This window comes from Phalaenopsis equestris, unplaced genomic scaffold (genome assembly GCF_001263595.1).
Source record: "Phalaenopsis equestris unplaced genomic scaffold, ASM126359v1 Scaffold000002, whole genome shotgun sequence".
NCBI classification, from domain to species: Eukaryota; Viridiplantae; Streptophyta; class Magnoliopsida; order Asparagales; family Orchidaceae; genus Phalaenopsis; species Phalaenopsis equestris.
The window spans coordinates 18,878,132-18,889,614 of record NW_018164444.1 but is presented as its reverse complement, the minus strand read 5'-3'; positions in this window follow the sequence as shown (position 1 = coordinate 18,889,614).

The window sequence follows — 11,483 nt, the reverse complement described above, 5'->3', positions numbered from 1 at the left end:
AAAATTAGAATAATTTTGGAATAATTAGTATAAGTAATGAAACATTCACAAGTGTAAAGAGTGTGATATTAACACTGCCAAGATTTCACACAAATAAAAATGAATAAATCGACAGTGCTGGATAAAAAATGAGGTTTTTTATGTAAAAATTCAAAAAAAAAGAGAAATTATAGAATTTGGCTCAATTAAAAAAATGTTATTTGTATTATTTATAAACTATAAATAATGGTCATCTTTACACTAACAAATAAAATTGATATGATGTAATAGACACCAACTATGTAAAAGATCTTATATGATGAAAATGAAAATCTTGAAGTTGTGAAATATCATCAAAAGAGTATATATTAATGATCTGCTCAATGGTATTCAATATAGGATGAGAGACTAAAGAGCAAAAAGATGGCAATCAGCATTAGTAGAGATGGCTGATGCCAAGCTTGGTAGTGATGGGAGGCATGACTTGCTGACAATAGTAAATGTTTTAACTTGCTGTTGATGATTGTAATATTTATGGGATGGAGAGCATATCATTGGTGATAATATTCATAGGCATTGATGTCACGAGTGAGTCTCAATTTTATTAATGATGATGATATTGATTTTGACGGTGAGTGTCAAAATTAGTGTTGATAACATTATGCAACTTGTGAATGACAATGACTGTTGAGTTTGACATTGAAGCATTGCACAAATTTTGGTGATAATTGATGATAACGTGCATTGTCTTTCTGAAATATCATCAAAAGAGTATATATTAATGATCTGTTCAATGGTATTCAATATAGGATGAGAGACCAAAGAGCAAAAAGATGGAAATCAGCATTAGTAGAGATGGCTGATGCCCAACTTGGCAGTGATGGGAGGCATGACTTGCTGACAATAGTAAATGTTTAACTTGCTGTTGATGATTGTAATATTTTTGGGATGGAGAGCATATCATTGGTGATAATATTCGTAGGCATTGATGTCACAAGTGAGTCTCAATTTTATTAATGATGATGATATTGATTTTGACGGTGAGTGTCAAAATTAGTGTTGATAACATTATGCAACTTGTGAATGGCAATGACTGTTGAGTTTGACATTGAAGCAAGGCACAAATTTTGGTGATAACGTGCATTGTCTTTCGATGTCAATAGTAGATGTTTGTCTTGCTAGCAATATGTTGATGTTAGCAACATCAGGTATTCACGTTGTTGGTGACAGTGTGCGTTAATGTTGATGACCAAAGCAAGTGTAAATCTTAGTGGCAATTGCAAGCATTGTGTTGTTTAATTGACATCGAATGTCTAATGCTAAAAGAAAGAACTTCGAACTTTTTTTTATAATGTTTCATGTGTCTTCATTTATGCCTTCCCAAATGTATGAAAGTATGGCATTTTTATTGAGTATTGCACATGAACATTTTGATCATTCTGTTGAGAAATAAGAACGGTTCATCATACGATCCATACTATTCTTTTGATCATATAATATTTGAGTATTTGAACGTCTTAATGACATTAATATTAGACTATTTTGAACTCATCCAATTCTTTTGATGATGTAAGTTTCAACTATAAATTTGTAGAAATAGATTCTACTCTATCTCCAAATTGGTCATAAAAATTTGAACCTCAATACATCTAGAATTGGGTGTCACATTAGTTTTATTGATTTAAAATTAAAATAATTTTTAAGTGATTGGGTTTTGTATCATGGCAATTGGAGAGATCCAAAACATATTTCAATTATATTTAAATACCCGTTGACTTAAATTTAATCAGTTATATGAGGATTAGTTTAAACTTGACATGCATTTAGTTTGATATAGCTATTATTTGATTCTTGGCCAACTATCACACATAAACATGTGTAATATCACATTTGGTTTCACTTGTAATGAAATGATGCTTCAACTTTCACTTTTGGTTTCAAAATAGAAAATAAAATGTGTAGGTTTAATCACAAATAACTATGTGGCAATTGAAACATGTATTTAAAATTGAAGTTGAATTAAATATTTGAGGATGATTTATGTTTTATGCTACTTAGATGCAATCAAATATAATGTTTATATTTATAATAATGTTATCACTTATATACTTAAAATTTGTTTAGAATTTTTTTTCTTTTGTTTTATTTAAAAAAAATAAGTTTATTTAGAAAATTTTTGTATGCTTTAATTATTTTTTATTATAATTAATTCAATTTATTTTAAAAAATACTCAAAATAACTAAGTTTTAGGTGTTTTAAATGGTTTTAAAAAGAATTAAAATCACTAATGATAGTATCAATTATAAAATGTATAAAATTATACAATGTATAAAATGAAATAAAAAATAAAAAAATAAAAGTGATCCCAAAGAATCCTTTAGGTATTCAAAGTTTTCTTATTTTTTAAAATAGTTTTGTTGATTTTTTTTTTTTTTGTATTTAAGCAGATTCTTAGTTATTTAATTAATAGAATTGATAATTATATATGATATTTCATTAGAAAAGCCATTCATTTTGATGTAATGTCTAAGTTGGAGATTTATAAAAAAAACTTTGATTTTAGCAAATTTATTGTTAAGTAGGGCATCTTAACTAGATGAACCCAATAGCACCAAATGATAACATTAATGTTTAAATAAGCCCAAATTAAATAATTAAGGTATAATTGAAATGTACAGAAAACTTATTGAAGACTCATTTATTCTTTGAATTTTTAATGCATTAGTCAAATCAAGTATATCAATGATCGAGATCTAAATATCCTAAAATTATATAGCTTTCTCTAATATTTTAAAGTAGAGTGCCCCTAACAAGGCCATCATTATCATATCATCATTGTCTGACTATCGTTGCTCGACCATTGGCACCTTTATAACAATTATTGTTAGGATGTCATTGTCAAATTGTTGTCACATGACATCCTTCTATCATTCTCGTTTATCTAAACATTGTCTCTCAATCATCATCTTTCTACCATCGTTGCTCAACTACTATCTTAAGATAGTTATCACTCGATCATCGTCTTCAGTCTCTATCACTTCTGTCATGGCTACCAAAAATCAAAATTCTCGCTCTTCTATCACGAATTTTATAAGATAACAATACCTAATTTACATGTGTTACAAATAAAAGAAAATTGCAAACTTTGCTAAATAATGACAAATGTTGCTAATGTGGTAGTAATTCATATTAAAATATTTTGACATAAATGATTTTTTATATCATTAAAGTTTATTCTGAGCTGGACATTCAATTAATGCCAACATTACATTGATTCAAAAATAAATTTAATACTTATAAAACACATTTTAATTGAGGGTCCATATGATTAAGGGTGTGTTTGGGGCAGCTTGTATGTTTCAGGATAAGCTGCTTATTTTGAAACGCGGCAACTATCACACATAAACATGTGTAATATCACATTTGGCTTCAACTTTCACTTTTGATTTCAAAATAGAAAATAAAATGTGTAGGTTTAATCACAAATAACTATGTGGCAATTGAAACATGTATTTAAAATTGAAGTTGAATTAAATATTTGAGGATGATTTATGTTTTATGCTACTTAGATGCAATCAAATATAATGTTTATATTTATAATAATGTTATCACTTATATACTTAAAATTTGTTTAGAATTTTTTTTCTTTTGTTTTATTTAAAAAAAATAAGTTTATTTAGAAAATTTTTGTATGCTTTAATTATTTTTTATTATAATTAATTCAATTTATTTTAAAAAATACTCAAAATAACTAAGTTTTAGGTGTTTTAAATGGTTTTAAAAAGAATTAAAATCACTAATGATAGTATCAATTATAAAATGTATAAAATGAAATAAAAAATAAAAAAATAAAAGTGATCCCAAATAAAAAGTTTTCTTATTTTTTTTAAATATTTTTGTTGATTTTCTCTATTTTTTTTGTTTGTATTTAAAGAGATTCTTAGTTATTTAATTAATAGAATTGACAATTAAATATGATATTTCATTAGAAAAGCCATCCAATCAACTATTCATTTTGATGTAATGTCTAAGTTGGAGATTTATAAAAAAACTTTGATTTTAGCAAATTTATTATTAAGTAGGGCATCTTAACTAGATGAACCCATTAACACCAAATGATAACATCATTGTCAAATTATTGTCACATGACATCCTTCTATCATTCTCGTTTATCTAACGATTGTCTCTCTCAATTGTCATCTTTCTACCATCGTTGCTCAACTACTCTCTTAATATAATTATCACCCGATCATCTTCTTCAGTCCCTATCACTTCAGTTATGGCTACAAAAAATCAAAATTCTCACTGTTGATAATGTGGTAGTAATTCATACTAAAATATTTTGACATAAATGACATTTTTTATATCATTAAAGTTTATTCTGAGCTGGACATTCAATTAATATCAACATTACATTGATTTAAAAATAAATTTAATACTTATACAATACATTTTAATTGAGTATAGATCAATATATCTCCCCACCGATTTTTTAATACAGAATATCATGTGCAAAGAGAATATATTCATGCTAGTATGAGGATCTGGACTGTTCCAATTTAATTAAAATAATATATATATTTTTTCAAGACTTAATTAGTACATGGGCCACCCCAAATTGATGCATCAGCTCCCTAATTACTCTTTTCTAAATATTTCATAATCATTATATATTTGTTCAAGTATGTAGACTATACTTTCAAAATCTAATATATTTGCATATCTAACATCTATACTTTCATATTTACATGTACGACAACCAGCTGCCATAGACTTATATAAAAATATATTTTACATACATACCACTCAATTATAATGCATCGACAGATCCCACCTCTAGAGTTTGATATTAATATTTATAACATTTAATATCATGAACGTATGCATGAAAATCTGTATTTCGTTTTTAAAAAGTTAGAAATAATGACATTTAGAATCTGATAAAAAGTTTAAGGGTCCGTTTGGGGCAGCTTATTTGGTGCGGTGGCGTTTTGAAAACGCACCTGGAATGTTTGGGTAAACTGCTTTTTGACAGCTTATGCGATTTGAAAACGTTGAAAGCAGTGCTTACCTATCTAGGTGCGGTGACACCTTTCTAGTAGCGGTCTGATTTTTCAAAAAAAATTAAAATTTCTAATAGCCACCGCACCTAACTTATCATTAGATTATATCAATTTCCAAAATATATTATTTTTTTATCAAATTTTTAATAACTAGATCGTGACAAGCGTAAGTAAATTATTTCATTAGTTCAAAAAAATCACCTAAATGTTTAATTTGTAAATATCAATATTTCGAGTTGTCTTCATGTAATTATTTTAAAAATAAAATGAAAATTTTCAAAATATTTATTCTCATCATGCTAAAAAATAAAAATAAAAAGATGAAAAAATAAATTATTCAAAATTTACACATCAATTCTTTCAAATCAAAACATACCCTAAACAAAAAAATATATATTTATTTATTTATTTATTTAATTTTTTTTGTAAAGTACATTCTAAATTATTTTATTGGCATTGTAGTGTGCAAGGTGTATTACATGCTTATAAAAGGCCACACTGACATAACACAGAGGAGACTGTCCAAAACAGGCTGGAATCTATTAAATACAGGCATTAATTAATTCAAAGCCTTCCAAATTTACAACCCTACAACTCATTTATTCATTAGAAAGGACAAAACAACACCAATAATAATAAAGTAATCATTTGAAAAAAGAGACATCCAATTGGGCCATATTATTTGACTCTTTTGAGGCTAACAAATTAAGGCATATGGCTCAAAATCTCTATTAAAGAACATTTTCCTTTTCTATGAATAGTTCATGTGCATGTGGATGGCTTTTAAGAGACCATCAATTCAATTTATAACTCCCAAATGACACATATTTGTTACATCTTTCAAGGTGATAATTCAATGGAGACCAAATAAATCATATGATTTATTGATTTTGTGAGTTTTTCGCTCTTTTATTAAACGGTTATGTGTGGTTCGATAATTGATGGCTCTCACGCTTTCTTTTCGTTATGTGGTGGATGCTTAGCGCATGAAATATTTTGATATTGAAAGTTTTTATTTAAAAGAAGGTGATGGTCGATGTTGAGAGGTCTAACATAAAAGGAGATTGTTAAGATCGATAAGGCATTTGTGAAGAATGAAATTAACTAGTTTGACTTGACTCAACCGAATCCAACCTAATAAACCATTTAGCTTTCCAAAATAGATTATCTCGAGCATTTTTTTCTCGCTAATTCGAGCAATTTAAAATTCACACCAGAGTTCATTTTGGTCTAAATTTAAAATTCGGCTAATTTGGCCGAAATCTTTTACATCGTATTTCATTTTCAACAAATCAGACAACACAATATTTAATTTTTATAATAATGTTTTTATGCGATATCAAAGATTTGAGTGTTATGTATAAATATTAAAGATTTGAGTGTTATTTATAAATATTAAAATTTGGGTGTTAGATATGTAAATATATTAGAATTATGTGTTATGTATGTAAATAGAATTTCAAACTCTATCAAGTAAAAATATAGTTACTATGTAAACTCATTATTGTATACTTTACCAACCGTTTAGTATAGATTATAGTGGCATTACTTATTATCATTAGGTTATGGCCCACATCTTTGAATTTTTGATATTTTATTTCCTATTTCTCATTGAAACGGAGGAACCAACCTCTTTTTCAAGGGGGAGGTGCGCTGCTCCCTAGGCAATGAAGAACAAAATGATATTTCAAAAGCAAAATTGATATTTCAAGAGGGGGAAAAATATCGACTTAACCTTTTATATAAATAAAAATCTAAATTTGAGGGAGGCGTATATGTAGGGGTGTAATGCTCAGCTCGTGTTCGGCTCGTTTATATTTCGAGCTCAAAAAGTGTGTTCGTATTCGGCTTGTTTGCTTAACTAGCCGAACATAAGCCGTTTACGAACAAAGAGTCGTTTTTAATACTTTTAATTGATTATAAATCTTTGTAGCCTTGTAGTCAATTAAATTTCTTAAAAATTTTACTCATCAAAGATATATATATATTAATGATTAGTAGTATTTCGAGCCAAAATGAGCCGAACACTAATAAGCAAAAATTTGTTTGCATTGTTCGTGTTCGGCTCGTTAACTTATACGAGTTGTTCGCGAACAACGAGTTGTTTTGACAGCCCTACGTATATGTGGGTCCGCCCCCGCTCATTAAATAATTTCTTGACATCCAAGTTAGCTTGGCATCCATCAAATTATGAAATATGAAACATGCAATACATATAAAAAATAATTTGAGCTTCGAAATATGAAGTATGCAATTAATATCTAGTATTTGCCTAACATTTAAACTTTATTTTTTACATTTATACCAACTAAATTTTAATATCACCTTAGAAATAAAACACTCTTAACTTCCAAAAAAATTAAATGCACATTTTCATACATGAGAAAAGTGCAATTATAAAAAAAAATTGAAGTTCGATATAAAAATTCATCAGCCTAAATCCTTTCAAAAACATTTTCTTGCAAATTGCTTTTATTATTTCGTGCATTTAATAATTAAACAAAATAAAATCACATTCAAGCATGGAATAAATTAAAAGTAAAATAAATAATCCAAAACTGTCAAACAAATTTAACTAATCGATTTATAAGCACGTTGGATTTAGTTCTAAAAGAAGCTGCCGTGCAGAAAATTAGGGTCGCTATTATTGTTAAAAAAATAAATAATTAATTATTTTATGTGGGCTAACTTGTGTAAATAAATATTTTATTTATTTTATCTTAAAGTTAAGTTTAATTTACTTGGTCTAATAAAGTGAAGGTAGGGGTATTAAAATTTTAATATATTGTCAAAATTATGCAGGAGTAATCCCTAACAGGTTGGGGTAGCCAAATTGGGGCACCATGGACCCGTCATCTCAAGCTGATAGGACCCTAAGTCTACCTGATCGTGAAGGTAATCGGTCCCACAAGTCTAGAGATCTGGGCCAGCAATCTTTGAATTGTGTTGCCCACGGTAACTTCGGTAGCCCTAAGGTCAAAGGAACGAAACTCTATTATATGGCTATCAGGTAGAGCTCCAAAAGGTGGAAATTATGTCTGTCAAAGTGGCAATGATGCCACTGGAAATGAAGAGAAATGGAGGTTCAACTACAAATCTAGAAACACTCTCAACAAAACGGGGAGCCTCTAATGCTTTTGAACACTAAATGTTAATTAATCTCAAATTTTAATCATTAAAATTTTGTAGAAAAAGTTAGAATGAGCCTAAGTGATTTGTATGATTCCGAGACAATTCACAAGATAAAAAAGGACATCGTTTTTTATGACTTAACCATTAAAAAAAAAAAAAAAAAAAAAAAAAAAGCAAGGCAAACACGAAAGAATAAGCATAGGTCGGATGTCGCTAGGTAGGCAGCAGATCCCAGAAATAAAAAAAAAAATGGTCAGACACTGCATATGTACACATATGATCCTAGTGTCATACATAAAAAAGATTTAGAATTAAGATATAGAACATGAGCAAGCAGCTTATAGTCTCCATCACGTGGTTCCGCCCATCTCACATCTCCAAACTTATGTTTGTATTTTTCTTCTAATGCAGGACTCTTTTAATGACTCTAAAACGTACATGAGAAAAGTAAAAAAAAAGATGTGAACTGCATGAAAATAAGATTAGTATAAAACTACCTACATGCAACGTAGTGAGTCATGTCCGGTGGGAAGAGAGCTAAGCAACACCTGCAAAAATTGTGATTAAATAAATCATTACAGCTACTCCCTGTTGGATATGTCTCTCTGCAAAAAAATCGCCTCTAATATACTGGTGCGCACAACTCACACCCAGTAAACACACAAAGCAGCACAAAAAGTGATTCATGGCTAGGGAAACTGAACCATCAAAGAACTATAATTAGGGCATCAAAAAAGGGTACCTAGCACCCTAGACTTAACTTAACACACCATCTAATGTGTAATTTCCTATCAAGACATCTAAGTGAGGGTAAAGGCAAAGAGGTTGGCATATGTTTTGATGAGGCATCGTCCTCGCCCCCATTCCAAAATATCTAAGATGCACCATATATACAAGTTTTATGAAAAAAAAAAAAAGTTTTAGAAGGCTGAACTTATGTACGGTTTAAACTAGGGATGCAAGTAATTTCAAAACAAATTTTGAAAATATGTTGCATATAAGTAATATATATATATATATATATATATATATTAAAATATGTCCTATGAAAAAAAAGCCTAGTGGCACCTATTAGATCCCTTGAAACCGTAGCATAATATATATGTGCTAGTCACTGTGTGAGCTAGTATCGGCCATTGAGGCATCCTCGTGGGCAATACTATTTGTCGCATCATGACTAACATTGAGTCACTCAGCTAGCGAGTCTAGATTCATCGTCGAGATGATCGAGAATGCACATGCAAATGCAAAAAGTGACCAAGTGCACAATGACAGCTTCATAGAGGTTGAAGCGATTACAAGATAACAAATATCCATCACGAGTATGCGGTGGCGCATGCTAGCGATGAATATGTTGTCTGCGTAAAATCGCACGAGCAAGGGACATCGCACAAGCGGTATTGTGCTTGGTTGCCCAAGGCATAGGACGCTACAAGGACGAATTACACCTTGTCTGAATAGCAACCAAACATACAAGCAAATGACACACATACAAGGTATGGTGCACCATGCAAGTAAACGAGCAAACACATGCTTCATGCAAAGGAACGTGCTCGTGACAGTGTAGGGTGCTATCATGGGGAAAGCAGGCAACACGGCTCATGTGTCGATGGGTTTGGAAGCTGAGGAGCTTGACCCGAGCTCAGTGAGAGCCACATACCCAAATGAGAACTCTTCACACACTAGGCGAGTTCGGAGGCTACGGGGCATAACCCGAACCTAGTGACACAATGAGGTTTCTACAACATTCTAAAGTGGTGTCATAAGAAAGGTATAGAAGTGTGATTCCCGATAAGGGGGAATCACACAATGGGTAGGCTTGGTGTAGTCGAGGATGAGTGTGTAAGAACATTGACTCAGGTAGGCACAAACATATGACATGTAAACATGTGATATGCATATGCAAACAAACATGCAAGTGTGCACGAGTGTAAGTGCGAACATACAGGGATGTGCTACACTATGACATAAGAATGTCATGATATAGGCACTAAATGTCGTGTCGAAGTGGTACGCAGACCCACTATGAGAATATGGGGCATATTCTTACAGGTGCACCGCGAGGTGCAGGAGTGAATGTGTTCATGCAAATCATATGAAACAGCATGCAATCATACAACATTCAAGTGGACTTCTTCGATCTCATCGAGCAGTAGCGACCAATCGGTCTAAGTGATAGAGGGTGATCACAAGAACTCATCAAACCGGTGGTGGTCAATCCGTTGAACCGATGAAGAAGGTCGGTCGAGTTGATCAGACCGGTGGCAGACGATTAGTCGAATATATGACAGGGTCACCAATTGGTATGATGTCGTTTGGTCAGTCAAACTGACAAAAAAGTTCGATCAAGTCGAATATGTTGATGGTGGCCGATCGATCATGTGAATAGAAGGGTCAGACTGGTGACAGTCGAAGCGACAAAAAAGGTCGATCGAGTTGATCAGGTTGAGTCGACGGAAGGGTTGAACGAATTGATCGGACCAGTGGCGGTCAATCGATCAAACCGATGAAAAGGATCGATCAAGTCGATAAGGTTGGTGGCGGCCGATCCATCAAGTTGACAAGAGGGTCAAACAAACTGATCAAACCAGTAGCAGTCAATCAGTTGAACCAACGAAAAAGATCGATTAAGTCGATAAGGCCGATGGCAGTCGATCGATCAAATCGACGTAAGGGTCAGATGAACGGATTGAATTGGTGGCGGTTGATTGGTTGAACCAACAAAAAAGGTATATCAAATTGAACGAGCTGACAGTAGCCGATCGATCAAATAGACAGAAATGTCAGACGAAATAATCAGACCAATGACGAACGATCGGTTGAGCCAACGAAAAAGGCCAATCGAGTCGATCGAGCTAATGGTGGGGGATCAATCAAATCAACAAAAGGTTCAGACGAACTGATATGACCGGAGGCAGTCAATCGGTCGAACCAACGAAAAATGTCGATTGATTTGAACTTGTTGGTGGAGGCCAATCGATCAAATTGACAAATTGATCGGACAGGTGTCAGTCGATGGGTCAAACTGAAGAACAAGATCGATCGAGTCGATCAAGTCGATGGCAACCAATCGACAAGCCGATAACGTAGATGGCTGATCCACGAAAATGTGAAATAGGACATTTTTAATGTAATTTTAAAAATTCATATAACACGTGTTATGCACACGCAAATTCATGCAAGAAATGAAATCCAATTGAGCTTGACGACAAATCAAACTTTCCCTGACGTCCTCCCAAGATTATAGTGTAGGATGGTATGAAAATTCGACGGTTAATTGGCATGAGGAATGACAATTAACCATCACC